We start from the raw sequence: 16,674 nt of genomic DNA, 5'->3' as shown, positions 1-16,674 counted from the left end.
GTCTTCCTGTCTCTGACTACATCCTACCTTTGTCCCGCCCCCTTCCCTGACATCAGTCTGAAGAAGGGTTCTGACCCGAAACATCACCCATTCCTTCTCTCCCGTGATGCTGCCTGACCCGCTGAGTTACTCCAGCATTTTGTGTCTACCTTCGATTTAAACCAGCATCTGCAGGGTTTTTTTCCTACATTCTCTCCAGAGACCATTCTCTCCATTATATCCTTCTCTCCAGTGATGCTGCCTTTCCCTCTGAGTTACTCCAGCATTTTTGTCTATCTTCAGTGTATACCAGCATCTGCAGTTCCTCCCTACACACACCATCCTGTCCTGTTTGAATAACCAATCTTTAGTATCGACAAGATTAAATGTAGTCAAGACAATAGATGTCATCACTTTCAAGAAGCTTAATGTGAGGAAATGCAGAGATATGGATGTGTTATCAAAGTCCATAGATGGTAGCACAATAATTTAAGATGGAATATAATAGACTACTTACCACTGATTGAATGCTCTGGAGAAAAGATTAAATGTTTGTTTTGGCAACACTCTGCCCAAGACCGCAGAGAGTTGTGGATGCAGCCCAGTTTATCACACAAACCAGCTTTCCCTCCCTATCTTCTCCATTGATACTTCCACTGCCTTGGGCTATCAGCCAATATGATCTACCATTTATACACCAATCATTGCCTCTGCTCCCATCAGGTAGAAGGCACAGAAGCTTGAAAGCATGCACCACTTGATTCAAAAGAGCTTATTCCCCTCTGTCATCAGACTTCTGAATGGTCCTCTGATAAAGTAGGTTGTTGACCTGAACTTCCAATCTACCTCATTGTGAACCTTGCACTTTTTTTTCTGTAACTACAACGCTGCAATGCTGTAACACTATGTATTCTGCACACTAGTTCTTATTGCATTACCTGTTGTGCTTGTGTATGGCTTGATCATTCTCATGCAAGTATAATTTGACTGGATAGCACTTTCAAACATCCATATCGTTCTACCACTTCCTCCGGAAGCTCTTTCCATATTCCACAATTCCTTGTGTGAAAAATCATCTCAGATCCCCTGTAAATAGATCCCTTCTCACCCTCAACCAATATCCTCCATTTCTAGATGCTCCCACATCACTGACTATCTCCCCTATCTATGCCCTCATTAATTTATACTCCTCATTAAGATCACCCCTCAGTCTCTCACATTCCAGTGAGAATAAACCCAGCGTTTCCAATCGTTCTTTTTAAGTGAAGCCCTCCATTCCAGACAACATTCTGAAGAATTTCTTCTGTTTTTTTAAAATACTGTGGTAACCAGAAATCGACACAAAACTCCAAGTGCAGCACGAACAATCTTTTGTCCAGCAGCAACATGACATTTCAATTCTTATGCTCAATGCTATAGACTTGACTTTAGATTTTGGAGATACAGCGCAGAACAGGCCCTTCTGCACCGACCATCAATCACCCGGGACACTAACACTGTCCTAGACACTAGGGACAAATTTTAACAATTTTATCAAAGTCAATTAACCTACAAACCTGTACATCTTTGGAGTGTGGGAGGAAACCGGAGCATCCGGAGAAAACCCACGTGGTCACAGGGAGAAGGTGCAAACTCCATATAGACAGCACCTGTAGTCAAGTTCGAAGCCGTGTCTCTGGCGCTGTGAGGCAATAACTCTACTGCTGTGCCACTGTGTAAACCTAAGAGTTCTTGACAAAGAGAACAAAGGGTAGGTTTTAATAGGTAAATGGGGAAAACACAGGCACATGCACAGTCAGTACTTATGTATTTATTATTCATTGTTTTACAGTCAGTGTGAAACTGTTTTAAGTTAAAACCCATTAGTTAATCATCGAAGCAACGACCACAAATTTAGCCACGGACTTCACTGGAATCCGATTCTAAAAGGCAGGTATCTCCCCCTGCCATCCTCCACCTGTCCCACCCTCATCTGGTTCCACCTCCCACCTACCAGCCTTTGTCTCTACCTTTCACCCTCCTCTCACTCAACTCGCTCCATCTTCCTATATTTGTTGTTCTTTTATTCATCTATCACCTACTAGCTTGTTTCAACAATACCCCCCTCACCCTCCTCCACCTGGCTCCATCTCCCCATTATCTTCCTCCCTTTCATTCGCTTCCACATCACCTACCAGCCTCTGTCATCCCTTCCTCTTACTTCTACATATATTTGCTATCTTTCCTCTACACTTCAGCCCTGATGCAGCGCCTCTATCTGAAACAGCAACCATCCCTTTGGCTCCGCAGATGCTGGTCAACCCACTGAGTTCCATGCATCTGCTTATTTGTTGGTCTGGAGTCCATCATCTGTGTTCTTTAGTTTAGTTTAGTTTAGTTTAGAGATATAGCACGGAAATAGGCCTTCGGCCCACCGAGTCTGCGCCGACCACCGATCCCCGCATATTAACACTATCCTACACACACTGGAGAAAATGAACATTTACAGAAAGCCAATTAACCTGCAAACCTGTACGTCTTTGATGTGTGGGAGGAAACCAAAGATGCTGGAGAAAACCCACATGGTCACAGGGAGAACGTACAAACTCTGTACAGACAACACCTGTAGGGATCGAGCCCCTGGTCTCTGGTGCTGAAAGCGTTGTAAGGCAGCAATTCTACACAGCACCACCATGCCACTTGAGTCTCCATCGTGTATCATAGACATAAATGCACCAGAACCTAAGAACAGAAACCTCCTTATTATGTCACTAAAATCCACATCTTCAGCACATTAGATAGTTAACAAAAAGGCAGAACAGACCAGTGAGCAAACCAGAATGAAAGTACAGCCTTAAGAGCATTAACAAACAAAGGACAATCAAAAAAGAACAGGATTGTTAAAGAGTTGCAGATGCAGCTCAGTCCATCACATAGACCAGACATCCCACCTTTGACTCCATCTACAATTCACGCTGCCTCGTAAAAACAGCCAACATGATCAAAGACTTCCCATCCTGGTCAGTCCTTCTTCTTCCTCCTGCTGTCTGGCAGTAGGTACAGAAGCTTGAAAGTGCACATCACCAGACTCAGGAACAACTTCTCTTTTATCCACCATCTGAATGGTCCTTCTATAAAGTGGGCTACTGTCCAATTCACCTCAACCCCATTGTGGACATTGAATCTTGTCCAAGGAACTGGTGCCTACAGTGTTGAGAACTATATCCTGCATTCTGTATCTTTGCATTAGCTCTATTTATCATGCTTAAGTTGGACGATGGTATTTATGTATCGTATTATCTGATCCAATAGGATAACATACAAAACACGGCTTTTCACTGGTACACATGACAATATAAATCTATACCTAAACCTGAATCAGACTGTTAGACTTCAGCTAAGTAAGAGTAAAGGTTAGGGTAATGGAAACAATTATAACAAAATCAGCGTTCAGCATCTTACCTGCAACTTTCAATATTCAAGGTACTGTTGTGATTCCAGTTTTGATTAAAGATATTGAAAATTACAGGGATATGATGCAGATTTTGGAATTAATGAAAAACATCGGCATCGTAATTGTGCAGATTATATTTTAAATTAATTATGTTGCCAAAGTGCAGGACTCAAATATAGAATGGAAATCTCATGTGTATAAATTCAAAGAAATGTTTCCCCATAGGGCCACAGATTTTGTAATAAACTACCGACAGAAAAGCAGCTAATGTTTTGTTGATTATGTTTATTTTGTTAAAAGCCTAGATGAATATATCCCTCAGTGCAATACTGAAGGCTACAAGGAGAGTTATTGGCACAAATCATCATATGCAGCATGTTCCAAACCTCCTGAGATTGTGGACTTATCATCTGGAATTTGAAATGATCAGGATCAAGTGAAATAATGTCATGATCTTAAGATATTTGCACACATAAACATTATTGTCTGTAATTCAACCACTTACTTTTTATAGCTGATGCTTTAACCTATTTTAAACAAATATGCTAAAGCTGAAATTGTAAATATACCACATATTTCTATTTTATCACAAAATGCTGGAATAACTCAGTGGGTCGGGCAGCATCTCTGGAGAGAAGGAATGGGTGAAGTTTCGGGTCGAGACCCTTCTTCATATTGAAGAAGCGTCTCGACCCGAAATGTCACCCATTCCTTCTCTCCAGAGATGCTGCCTGACCCACTGAGTTACTCCAGCATTTTGTGATACCTTCGATTTGTATCAGCATCTGCAGTTATTTTCCTACACATATTTCTATTTAATTCATTGAGTGTTCATGGTTTTAGAGTTTCAGAGATTAATGTTATCTTGATAATGTTCGTGGAATATACCTATACCTGGACATCTGGGATAAATTTCTTGGAACTTTACCTTAAGTAACTGTCACCTCTTTATAATGTATCTATTCAAATACAGAAACAACTCAAAAATGTTTATCAAATGGCCATATTGGTAAGAGGTATTGAGCCACCAAAGCGACTGATTGGAGTAAGGAGAAGAAAGCTGGAAAGGAAATGGTGGCATGCAGCACAAAGCCTGGCAAGTGATAGCTAGGTACAGGAGAGGGGGGGGGGGGTTAAATTGTCAGGTAGCTGGAGTAAGTGACAAAAGCTAGAGATGCAAAGGACACAAAAGGGTGTCAGATGAGGAGAGAAGAGGAGTGAAATGCGAAGCCAGAGGAAGGGATACAGTGGAAGGGGATGGGAGGAGGCAGAAACTGCAGGATAGTGGGAGAACGGGTAAGTACCTGGGTGTGGCACGGAGAGAGAGAAAACGAGAAGGGCAGTGCAATCTAAAATGCACACATTTAATGTCAGTTACATTAAGCTTTGTTGAATTTCCTCGCCATATTAAAATTTATGGCTGTATACCCTTGAAAAACTATATTTTCTGAAGAGTATCCATAAATAGAATCTCATGAATGGGCAAAAAAAACCCTGCTGGAAGACAGTACCTCAGGTAGCTTATGTGGAGGGAAATGGGCAGATGATATTTCAGGTCGGTATCTTTTCCCTCCCTCCTTTCTGTTGCCTGACCCATTGAGTTCCTCCAACAGTTTGTTTTTTTGCTCAAAACTCCAGTTTCTGCAATCTCTTGTACTTCAAAAATGGGTATACAGTTTATGGTGGTTCAGCAAGTCCACTACGTTATAAACACAGTGAATGATATCTTTTTTTTGCATTATTATCACAAACCATCAAGAATAAAGTGCAGTTAAAGCAGGTAAGAAAAGAGTCTGTAAGTGTTCAGATGACTCCCTTCATAACAAGGGTTGCACTGTGGCACAGTGGAAGAGTTGCTGCCTCACAGCGCCAGAGACTGGGTTCTACCCAGACTGTGGGTGTTGTCTGTACAGAGTTTGTACGTTCTCCCTGTGACCGCGTGGATTTTCTCCAGGTGCTCCGGTTTCCTCCCACACTCCCAGGACGTACAGGTTTGAAGATTAATTGGCTTGTATAAATTATAAATTGTTCCTGGTGTGTAGGATAGTGCTAGTGCAGGAGTTAATCGTTGGGCGTTGTGGACTCGGCGGGCCAAAGGGCTTGCTTCCACGTTGTATCTCTCATGTCTAAAGTCCAAAGGCAAACACTTAATGTATATTATCCTCTTCGACTGCTTCATATTATGCAATGTGTTGGTACATTTTATTGTTAAATAAACTGTACATCTCTTTAGCTGGCAGACATTACCATCTGTATTACTGCTTGGATTTGACAATAACTCCAGCCACACCGCTGTAGAGTTCAGCAGCATGATGAAGGGCCTGGGCAGGATGCCATTGTGGACCAGCTGCTAACTGGAATATTTTTGTGGAATATGGAAGAGGAGTCAAGCTCCCAGATGAACAGAGCCAAGTCTGTCTCTTTAGTACCTTACACAAGCCTGCAAGGGAATCCATGAAGGACGGTGATTAGACTGATCAGTATTCAGTTCCGCAGAGTGGAAATGTAATCAGCCCAATGGATCATGTGTTGGAACCTCACCATGAGCAGAGGCCATTGATGAAGCATTTTAACGAGGTTCTTCCTTATTTGGGCATGAATGCCAACGACACATTTTGTGGCTTGTGTTGAAACGATGGGCCTTGGGTAGTGGTCGCCAATGCTGAGGTTTTGTACCATTGAAATGGACAAAAATCTTATAAGAAAGGAAACGGAAAGTAGCCAAAGTCAGGATTCATGTTGGAAGGAAAGGAGTTGTTGTGTAGTCAGCATTCAAGATTTCTGGGGAATGGCAGCTAAAATTGATCTCATCAATGGAAAGTAATCTGTGAATGAATACCAAAGTTAGTGTATAACTTAATACCAGGGTAAACCAAGGTACAGTAAAGTGGGACTCTGGGATTTCCATTGCGGACAGGTTTACAATCAGTATAAGCTGGAAAGGAATTCCTGAAATGTGTGTAAGAAAACGCTCTTGCTTAGAGTATTTCATGGTGGATTTATATTGGATTATTTTGGCCAGGATTTATTCTCGGGGGAAAAAAGGAGTATGTTTCAGGGTGAGTGCATTTGTCCGATCATCCGCCTATCAAAAACCTCACTCACCTGCATCTACCTGTCACTTGCCAGGCTTTGTACCACCTGCCCCCTCATCCAGCTTGCCCCCCCCCCTTACCACAATGAGTGAAGAAGTGTCTCAACCTGAAATGTCACCATGTTCTCCAGAGGTACTGCCTGACCCTGCTGGGTTACTCAAACACTTTATGTCATCAAAATGAGATTTTTAAAAAGGCTTATAATATCTACACATTTCACAAGGGCTGGTTAGAGGGATTTAAAAATAGTTCAAAGGCCGTTGACAGCTGCAAGGCCAGATGGTCATTTTGTACAGCCATGTTGGTTGCCAAAGGTAAATGTGATGACAGGTAAAGCGCAGAGTGAAAGTATAGTTGGTCAGAAATGGCCCCACCCTGGAGAGTGTGAAGATCAGTAGGGGATTCCTAAAGGGCAAAGGTAATAAAAAGGATTATGGGAAAAGATAAGCAGTACATCTGACTGGAAAACTTGTCAGAAAATGAAACAACATGGAAATTGGTCCTTCAGCATATCATATCCAGACACCCATCAAGTTCGCAGTTACACTAATCTTACACTATAATCATTTTATTCTCACATTCCCATCAATTTCTCTCATAGTTTATCATTCATTCACACACAAGAAACAATGTATAGTGGCAAATTAACCTGTGAGCTAAGGACTTTCTGATCTCCCAACCAATCTCATTCCAGCCCTTGCAGTTTTTTTTAACCTGCATTTTCTCTGTAACTGTAAAGGTATGATGTTGAAAAACCATATTCTACATTCTGGTATTTTTTTTCGTTGCACTATCTGTTGCACTTGTAATGGCTTTGATTGTACTCATATATAATATGATTTGACTGGATGGAACACAAACAAAGATTTCCACTGTATTTTGGTACATATGACTAAATTAAACCAATTCTAATACCAATAGTAGCCCAGACCTCTTTAAGGTGTAGAAAGAAAATAGAGCAGCTGGGGGGATAGGATGCCATCAGATGGAGAATATACAAAGCACACAGAGCTTGCACTTGAGTTCAGAATCAAACCTGGGTGGTTGAAGCTGTGAGGCAGCAACTCTACCAGCTGTGTCACTGTGCTGTCCAATGCACATAAAAATCTTAAATCATAAAAGTCTGGGCACAGGAATGGGAAAGATGGATCTGCAACAAAATAGGATCAAGGCATTTGGTGAAGACAGGGACATAGCTGATTTACAGAATACTTGTGACTATCTTTACACAAAAAGTGGAAGCTTCTGATGGATCAATGAAGAAAGAGTCTGTTGCAATTTTGAATAGGATAAAATGAGTCGGGGTGATGGTCTTACAGGCATGGCATTCCTTGAAGAATTAAACTCACTGTGTCAGCTGAGAATGTATTCTAGGGCAGCAAGAGTAGTCATGGTGAATGGACGCTCTGGTCACAGCCTACCAATCCTCCTTGGATATGGTAATGATGCCATAAAAATGGAGGAGCACAAATGTTAATCTTTGGTTCAAACAGGGGAAATGAATAAACCAGTTAGATTAAAGGTGGTGGAGGAGAATCTTTTAGAGACAATAATCTAGGACAAAAATTAATTTGAAATTCAGCATCAATTTGTTAAAGGGAAATTATGTTTGACTAACTTAATCTATCTTTAATTAAGTAAGCACTTCAGCTATATTCAGGCAATGTTCTTGAAGTGCAAATTCCTGGCTGCATCTAAGGTGTCCTTTTATCTTTCACAGCTCATTACTTGGTGAAATATCTGCATTCCTTTTTAGCATATTCTCTGAAGGGAATCCCTTGACTGACAGCCGAGAATATGAAGGAACACAATAACGACTGAACAGCATTTCCATTTTGAGGTTAGAAATCTCTGCCTGTTCAGGTGAATTGGTGCTGGAAATATTATTACAGCAGCTGGTCTCTCATGTGATGCTTAAATTAAAGTAGAGGATGCGCTAAACTGTGATGAATAAAGTGTAATGGAAGTCGGTGTGCTGTCTGCAGGAAGATTTTTACAGCTAAATTTGTAAAGACACCATCAGTAGAGTGCAAATGTAAATTAAATATCAACCAAGAACATTCCACGCAGGTGGAAGAACAAATACACAAGTGACAAGAAAGGGCAAACTTTTCACCAAGTTCTCATGACAAACTTGAGCATGGCACGAGTTCAAAGGTGGAAGAATATTTAAAACCCAGATTGTGAAAGATATTGTGCAAGTGGTTTGCTGTTGAATCATTCTGCAAATTCCGTTCCTTACTGGAAATACTCAAATGAGAAATAAAAACAGGAAATACCAGAAGACTTGGCAGCACAGTGGCGCAGCAATAAAATTGCTAACTTACAGTGCCAGAGACACATGCTCAATACTGACAGTGCTGTCTGTACGGAGTTTGTATGTTCTTACCGTGACATACAGGTTTGTAGGTTAATTGGCTTCTGTAAATCGTAAATTGTCCCTAGTGTGTAGCATAGTGCTAGTGTACGGGGTGATCGCTGATCGCTGCGGACTCAGTGGGCTAAAGGGCCTGTTTCCACACTGTATCTCTAAAGTCAAAACCTCAGCAGGTCAGCGAGCAAAAACTTGCAGGTTCGTAGGTTAATTGGCTTCCCCCTGGTGTGTAGAGTGCATAAGTGGGATAATATAGAACTAATGTGAACAGGTGCTTGGTGCTTGGCGTTGACTCAGTGCTGTTTCCATGCTGTATCTCTAAAGTTAACTAAAATACTAAAAGAACCAGTTAATGCTTCATGTCAAAGTACCTCATCAGTACCTCAGTAGCATCAGTACCTCATCATATGCCATCTGACCTATTGAGAGTTTCCAGCATATTTTCCAGCATATTCTGTTTCTATTTCAGATTTCCAGCATCTGCATTTTTTTAATATCCAAATAAGGAATTGGACTTTGAGTCCTTTTGAAGATGAGAAAAAATGTTAAGCAGACTTTTCACCTTGAGTTTTCCAAGTTGAAGCAATTTATTTTCTTTCTGAGTGTGGCTTCACAACAGCTGGCAAACCAGCCTTCAGGTATCAAGGCCCAAGCTCAGAAATTCCATGCTCAGAAATTCCATGCTCAGTGGGCCAAAGGGCCTTTTCCTGTACTGTATCTCTAAAGTGTAAAATCTAAAAGCCTACTTCTGTAAGTTTCTCCCATTTAGTTCAATACAGAAGTAGAGTTCAACCTAAATACAACTCTTCATCACACATTAGAGGATATTTTTTTCCCTAAATGTCAATTCCAACTTTGTTGCTCCATGTGCATACTGATTTGTTGTGAACTAACTAAAAGATTATAAAGTGAGTGATGGGATCCACATTTGTACTTTATATCGAAGAGAATAATGTAAAGATTTGGATGTGATAATTGAGAGTTCACTAAAGCTTTCCAGTCAAGTGCAATTGCTATCAACAAAGCTAATTAAATACCAGGATGCATCTTGGTGGCAATTGACTATCAGTCATGACAAATTATGGATCACGATTTGAAATATTAGTTTCAGTTTGGTTTTCCTCAATTTAAAATGAATTTGATGCAGAAGCTTTCGAAAAAATATGGAGGAATAATTTTGAGATATAGGTCACAAGGAAAGACCAGGTATTATCAATTATCCAACCGTAAAAGATAGAAATAGAACATGGAGCTCTGGGCTGAGTGCAAACCATCTTATTAGAACTGGAAATAGTGACAAGAGAAGGCTCCTTGGCCCTAAGCCACTTACTAAAATCTAAGAGGAAAGGGGAAAAGTGCAGTGCACAGCAGAAGGGCTGCTCTGTGTTCAAACCTTGCTCTATGTGTATCTCTAAACTTTTTTATTTGTACACGATTTCCCTGGCTCTATGACAATAATGCCTAAAACCAGAGACGTTTAGTACTCTGGCTTTATGGCCATATTGTAGAAGATTTAGAATTGATTGTGCTCCTCGTCACACTCAAAGCTCTTTTGTGGCTTCAAGAGACCAGAAAGATAGCATGCAGATAAACCCAAATCTCTAGGACTACAACAGAATACATTTAATCCTACTGTTCACCAGTTTTTTTGTTTCTTACATTTACTAGCAGTTTCCAGTACATAAAGCTCTTCACAAAATATCCTTCAACTCTAATAAGTTTTGACCAAAATTTACTCTAACAGTTTGACAACGTAGCCTTAAGATGACCTAATTCAAATTCAGTAACAATCTTTTATAGTCATTGGAAAAATTCTTTAAAAAACCATTTACAGGGAAACCGAAGAGTATCTTTAAAATAATGTAATTCTTTGTCCATTGTAATACAGGCAAAGAATATAAATTAAAACACAAGCCCAAACATTTTGTGAAAAAGGTGTGACCTAATCCAATTTTGATCTTTCCTGAAGTCAGCAATTATTTCCAGGTGAAAACACACCAATCATCAATTTGGAGGCTCAGTTCTTAACCTGATCCACATTAGCGCACCTAATGCTTACCCTGTCTCAGGCACTTACTCAATGTCATCAACCACATGCAATACCCAATTCTACCAACATTTATGGGACCCACGGAATAACCTCCACAAAACATCTGTCATGGAACAGCCTCCTAAATGGGCGGCACGGTAGCGCAGCGGTAGAGTTGCTGCTTTACAGCGAATGCAGCGCCGGAGACTCAGGTTCGATCCTGACTACGGGTGCTGCACTGTAAGGAGTTTGTACGTTCTCCCCGTGACCTGCGTGGGTTTCCTCCCACACTCCAAAGACGTACAGGTATGTAGGTTAATTGGCTGGGTAAATGTAAAAATTGTCCCTAGTGGGTGTAGGATAGTGTTAATGTACGGGGATCGCTGGGCGGCACGGACTTGGAGGGCCGAAAAGGCCTGTTTCCGGCTGTATATATATGATATGATATGATAAATAATTAAACTTTAACACTCTTAAGTGCATGCACAGTGTGATGTGCCCCACCTCTTCCCCTCACCTCTTTCTACCAGCTATCTCCCTTCTACTCCATCAATATGAAGAAATGTCCAAAATGTCCAAAATGTGATCTGTTTATTTCCATCGACAAATGTTGACTGACCATTGAGTTCCTCCAGCAGATTGGAGATCTTATGCTCAAGCGTCTAAGGATTGGTCTTAATAGAATGCAAAATAAAACACCATGGTTGTGTGAGAGTGGTGTTATTGTCATCTCTGAAGAATTATTACAAATTAGATCATTACAACCACATTTTATGGCAAATCACCCAAAATGGTTATTCTTATGATCTACTAGCATTGATTTGTACTCTGGTGTCACCAATATTTAGATTCTACTCATTTTAATTACTCTTCCAACTGGTTAAGGCAAAATTTTAAAACAAAACATGGTAATCTGTTGGCATTAACTGTCCACACTTTCCCCCAACCTCTTCTTCTGTGGGACAATATGGCCATTCATGTGAGGCATTACTGGGATGTTGCCTGGATGAGAGGGTGTTAGCAAAAAGGAGTAATTAGACAAATTTAGATTGTTTTCTCTGGTGTGTTGACAGCTGAGGGAAGACCTAAAAGAGGGTAATATAATTAGAAGAGCAATAGACAGGGTAGACAATCAGAATGGGTTTCCCAGGGTGGAAATGTTAAATACTAGAAGGCTTAGCTTTAAGGTGAGTGGGGGAACGTTTAAAGGAGATGTGCGGGGCGAGTGTTTTTACACAAAGAATAACAAATGCCAGGGCTGGTGGTGGAAGTAGATATGATAGTGGCATTTAAGAGGGTTTTAGATAGACAAATGATATGCAGGAAATGCAGGGATATGGATCACGTGAAGGTAGAAGGGTTGTGTTTAATTTAGCACCATGCTCACCATGGGCACATGGGCCGAAGGGCCTCTTCCAATGCTTCACTGATCTGTGTTCTATGTTCACGTTGCTTCAAATCTTTGCTAAAACCATACTCTCGCCAAAATTCATTGTTAAAGTACGACTGTTGCCCGATGACAACTCAGTTTATACGATCTGACAAACAATGAGTTTTAGAAGTTAATAACTTAGTTAAAAAAAACTAATGAGAGAAAGTAAAAAGATTAAAGCATTATAAATATGATCCGGACATCGAAAATAATTAGCTTTCAGACAGTTTCCTCTTGAATTGTGTTGTTAGGGATTATTCAAGGGTTATGAAATTATGTGAAAGTTGCACATTACTTCAAAAGAAAAACTGGTCTTCAGAATATCAGTTCTAATATACATTGAAAGCAGTAATCATTTTGAAATTAAAAGAATGGCTTTGTAAACAGACCATGACCATGACTCACTTTCATATACATCAGCCAAATATAAGACATCGGATATGTTAATTGGCCTATAAAAATTGAAAATATTGACCTTACGTTATTCCACACCATTATAATTGAGATGAAGGAATCTTCCAGACGAGAATTAATTGTCACATGGTATATAAATGAGGGGAATAAATAGGGTAGACAGACAGAAACTTTTCCCAGGATGGAAAAATACTAGAGGAGAGAGGGGCAAAGATTAAAGGAGTTGTGCAAGGCAGGTTTTTTTACACAGGACCACTTTGCCTGGAGTGGTGGTTGAGGCGGATAAGATTGTGGCATTTAAGGGACTTTTGGAAGGCTATGCAGGGAATGGAGGGACATGGATTATGTGAAGGGAGCTAAGAGTTCTTGGCATCGTATTCGGCATGGACATTGTGGGCCGAAAGGCCTGTTCCTGTGCTATACTGTTCTATGTTCTACCTATATCAAACATGGCCATAAATATATTGTCGCACAATTTTCAGGGCACACTGAGGAACGAATAGAGTTGCTGTTTCACAACTCCAGGGACCAGGTTTTATTCTGATCTCGGGTGTTCTGTGTGGAGTTTGCACATTCTCCCTGTGACCATATGAGTTTCCTCCAGGGGACCCAGTTTCCTCCCACATCCCTATTGTGTGCCGGCCGGCCGGTTATTTGTGTAGGTTATTTGGCAACTGTAAATTGACTCTTGTGTGCAGCTGAATTTGGGAAGAGTTGATACGAATTTGGGGAGAATAATATGGAATGAGGGTAAATGCGTGCTCAATGGTCAGAGTGGGCTGATGGGTCTTGATATGAGCTCCGATCCAATACTACTATTAACATATAACATATAACATATAACAACTACAGCATGGAAACAGGCCTGTCCGGCCCTACCAGTCCACGCCGACCATTCTCCCTGACCTAGTCTCATCTACCTGCACTCAGACCATAACCCTCCAATCCCCTCCTATCCATATACCTATCCAATTTACTCTTAAATAATAAAATCGAGCCAGCCTCCACCACTTCCACCGGAAGCCCATTCCATACAGCCACAACCCTCTGAGTAAAGAAGTTCCCCCTCATGTTACCCCTAAACCTTTGTCCCTCAATTCTGAAGCTATGTCCCCTTGTTCGAATCTTCCCCACTCTCAAAGGGAAAAGCCTACCCACGTCAACTCTGTCCGTCCCTCTCAAAATTTAAAAAACCTCTATCAAGTCCCCCCTCAACCTTCTACGCTCCAAAGAATAAAGACCCAACCTGTTCAACCTCTCTCTGTAGCCTAAGTGCTGAAACCCAGGCAACATTCTAGTAAATCTCCTCTGTACCCTCTCCATTTTGTCGACATCCTTCCTATAATTTGGCGACCAGAACTGCACACCATACTCCAGATTTGGCCTCACCAATGCCCTGTACAATTTCAACATTACATCCCAACTTCTATACTCGATGCTCTGATTTATAAAGGCAAGCATACCAAACGCCTTCTTCACCACCCTATCCACATGAGATTCCACCTTCAGGGAACAATGCACAGTTATTCCCAGATCCCTCTGTTCCACTGCATTCCTCAATTCCCTACCATTTACCCTGTACGTCCTATTTTGATTTGTCCTACCAAAATGCAGCACCTCACACTTATCAGCATTAAACTCCATCTGCCATCTTTCAGCCCACCCTTCCAAAAGGCCCAAGTCTCTCTGTAGACTTTGAAAATCTACCTCACTATCAACTACTCCACCTATCTTAGTATCATCTGCATATTTACTAATCCAATTTGCCACACCATCATCCAGATCATTAATGTAAATGACAAACAACAGTGGACCCAACACAGATCCTTGGGGCACTCCACTAGACACTGGCCTCCAACCTGACATACAATTGTATTAAAGACCCTCAATTTCAAAACATGGGAACGCTTCATCTTGAAAGAACACACATTGATACCACCAAGACACACAAACCATGTTACACCGTAAAACACTTCATACTCAGTTATCATGGAGTTCACTTGACTTAGCTCTTAGATTATAAGATCATGAGATCAAAAGTGATAGGAGCAGAATTAGGCCATTCGGGCCATCAAGTCTACTATGCCATTCAATCATGGCTGATCTATCTCTCCCTCCTAACCCCATTCTCCTGCCTTCTCCCCATAACCTCTGACACCCATACTAATCAAGAATCTATCTATTTTTGCCTTAAATATACCCACTGACTTGGCCTCCGTAGCCTTCTGTGGCAAAGAATTCCACAGATTCACCACCCTCTGACTAAATAAATTACCCTCATCTCCTTCCTAAAAAAACGTCCTTTAATTCTGAGGTTATGACCACTAGTCCTCGACTCTCCCACTCTCCTACTTAGATCTTTGGTATATTTTCAAACATTTGCATCTTAATATTAAAAGTGGTTCACCAGGATGTAACCTGTGTTTTTAGGCTTGAGTTATAGGAGAGGTTGCATTGGTTGGGACAGTTTTTTTTTTAGAGTGGGAGGCTGAGGGGTGACCTTATTGAAGTCTACATGATCATGAGGGGCATGGAAAAAGTGAATGCCAACCATCTTTTTTCCAGGGTAGAGGATTCTAGAACTAGTGTGCATACCATTCAAGTGAGGAGAGAGATTTAAGAGGGATGTCAAGGGCAATTTTTTCACTCAGAGGGTAGTCAATATCTGTAATAAGCTGCCAAAGGAAGCTATAGAAGTGGATTCAATTATCTTTTAAAAGACATTTGGATAGATATATGGATCGGCAGCATTTTAAGGACCATAGGCCACATGCAGGCAAATGGAACTAGCCCACAATGCCAATTTGGACACATGGACAGGTGGGCCGAAGGACTTGTTTCCATTCTGTACAGCTCTATGACTTTAAAACAAATTATGTTAATCCAGGTGTATATATTTGGTTCTGAGTTTGAGTTTCAGAAATGTCAGCACTACCAAACATTTACCTCTGAGTGAGGATATAGTGAGTTCAAAGTTCACTCTCGAGATCTGAACACAGAATCTATCTTAATATCCTGATATTTCAATGGTGGAAGGTGGGGGGCTGGTTTGGAGGGAGATGGACATTTGAGACACCATTGAGCTTGCTTTTGCTCATGTAAAACATCATGGCATTATTCTGAGGAGAATCAGAACACTTCTTTCTGGCAGCTCGGTAAATACCTGTCCCTCAATTAACACCACAAAAAAGAAAGATTTTCTTGTCAATATTCCATAGCTATTTTCAGACTTCAATGTGTGAAAATTTGATAACACATTTCCTATATTACACCAATGAATACACTTCAAACATACTTGGCTGTAAGGTGCTGTGAGATGTCCCCAGGTTGTGATACATCTGATCAGAACTTAGCAAGAATAAAGGAAGAAGTGATGGCAAGTATTGTGTAACACACTCAAAACTTAGAGTGGAAACAACAATTCTTTTTTACTATTGATAAGATGGAAAGTTTAAAACATCTAACATAAAACTTTTGATGGAAAATGCCCGAGTGAAATGTTGCATGTTAACTATGAAGAATAAAATTTGTTAACTGAGTATTTCCCTTATAAACTATTTAGGTATGAAATAAGGATGCTGGTAAGAAACCTGCCAGTATGGGGCAGTGCTTGAGTCAAAATCAGTCAAATCCTGATTAATTGTATCAGATTTTTGACTGTCCCTCGGCCCTGTAGTGCTAGAATAATGGATGGGCGATTGTAAATTTTCATTTAAACTGTGCTCTGTTTAAATGCTAAAGGTTCAGACTGCTCCACATTTACACAATTTGTCATGTGAAAATTCCCATGAATTTTTTTGACAGTCTTTTACCTTGTCTCTTTATTCTGGTAATTATATCTTTCCACCCTGCTGAATATGCATGTTTCAGATCCGCTCCTCGTCTTCCCGCATTTGGTCAAATCATTCAACCTCTCCT

At 40.7% G+C, this 16,674-nt stretch overlaps 1 long non-coding RNA gene across 1 annotated transcript in view; it reads right to left on the bottom strand.

The window, feature by feature from the left end:
* Positions 1–1,552: 1,552 nt before the first annotated feature.
* LOC144599150 (uncharacterized) overlaps positions 1,553–16,674 on the bottom strand; it is a 52,267-nt gene continuing 37,145 nt past the window's right edge. The window contains exon 3 of the long non-coding RNA XR_013547968.1: positions 1,553–1,709. This is a non-coding gene — a long non-coding RNA (uncharacterized LOC144599150). The remainder of the gene's footprint in view (positions 1,710–16,674) is intronic.

Source organism: Rhinoraja longicauda, chromosome 13 (assembly GCF_053455715.1).
Source record: "Rhinoraja longicauda isolate Sanriku21f chromosome 13, sRhiLon1.1, whole genome shotgun sequence".
Taxonomy (NCBI): Eukaryota; Metazoa; Chordata; class Chondrichthyes; order Rajiformes; family Arhynchobatidae; genus Rhinoraja; species Rhinoraja longicauda.
This window is presented reverse-complemented; position numbering and strand designations above follow the sequence as displayed.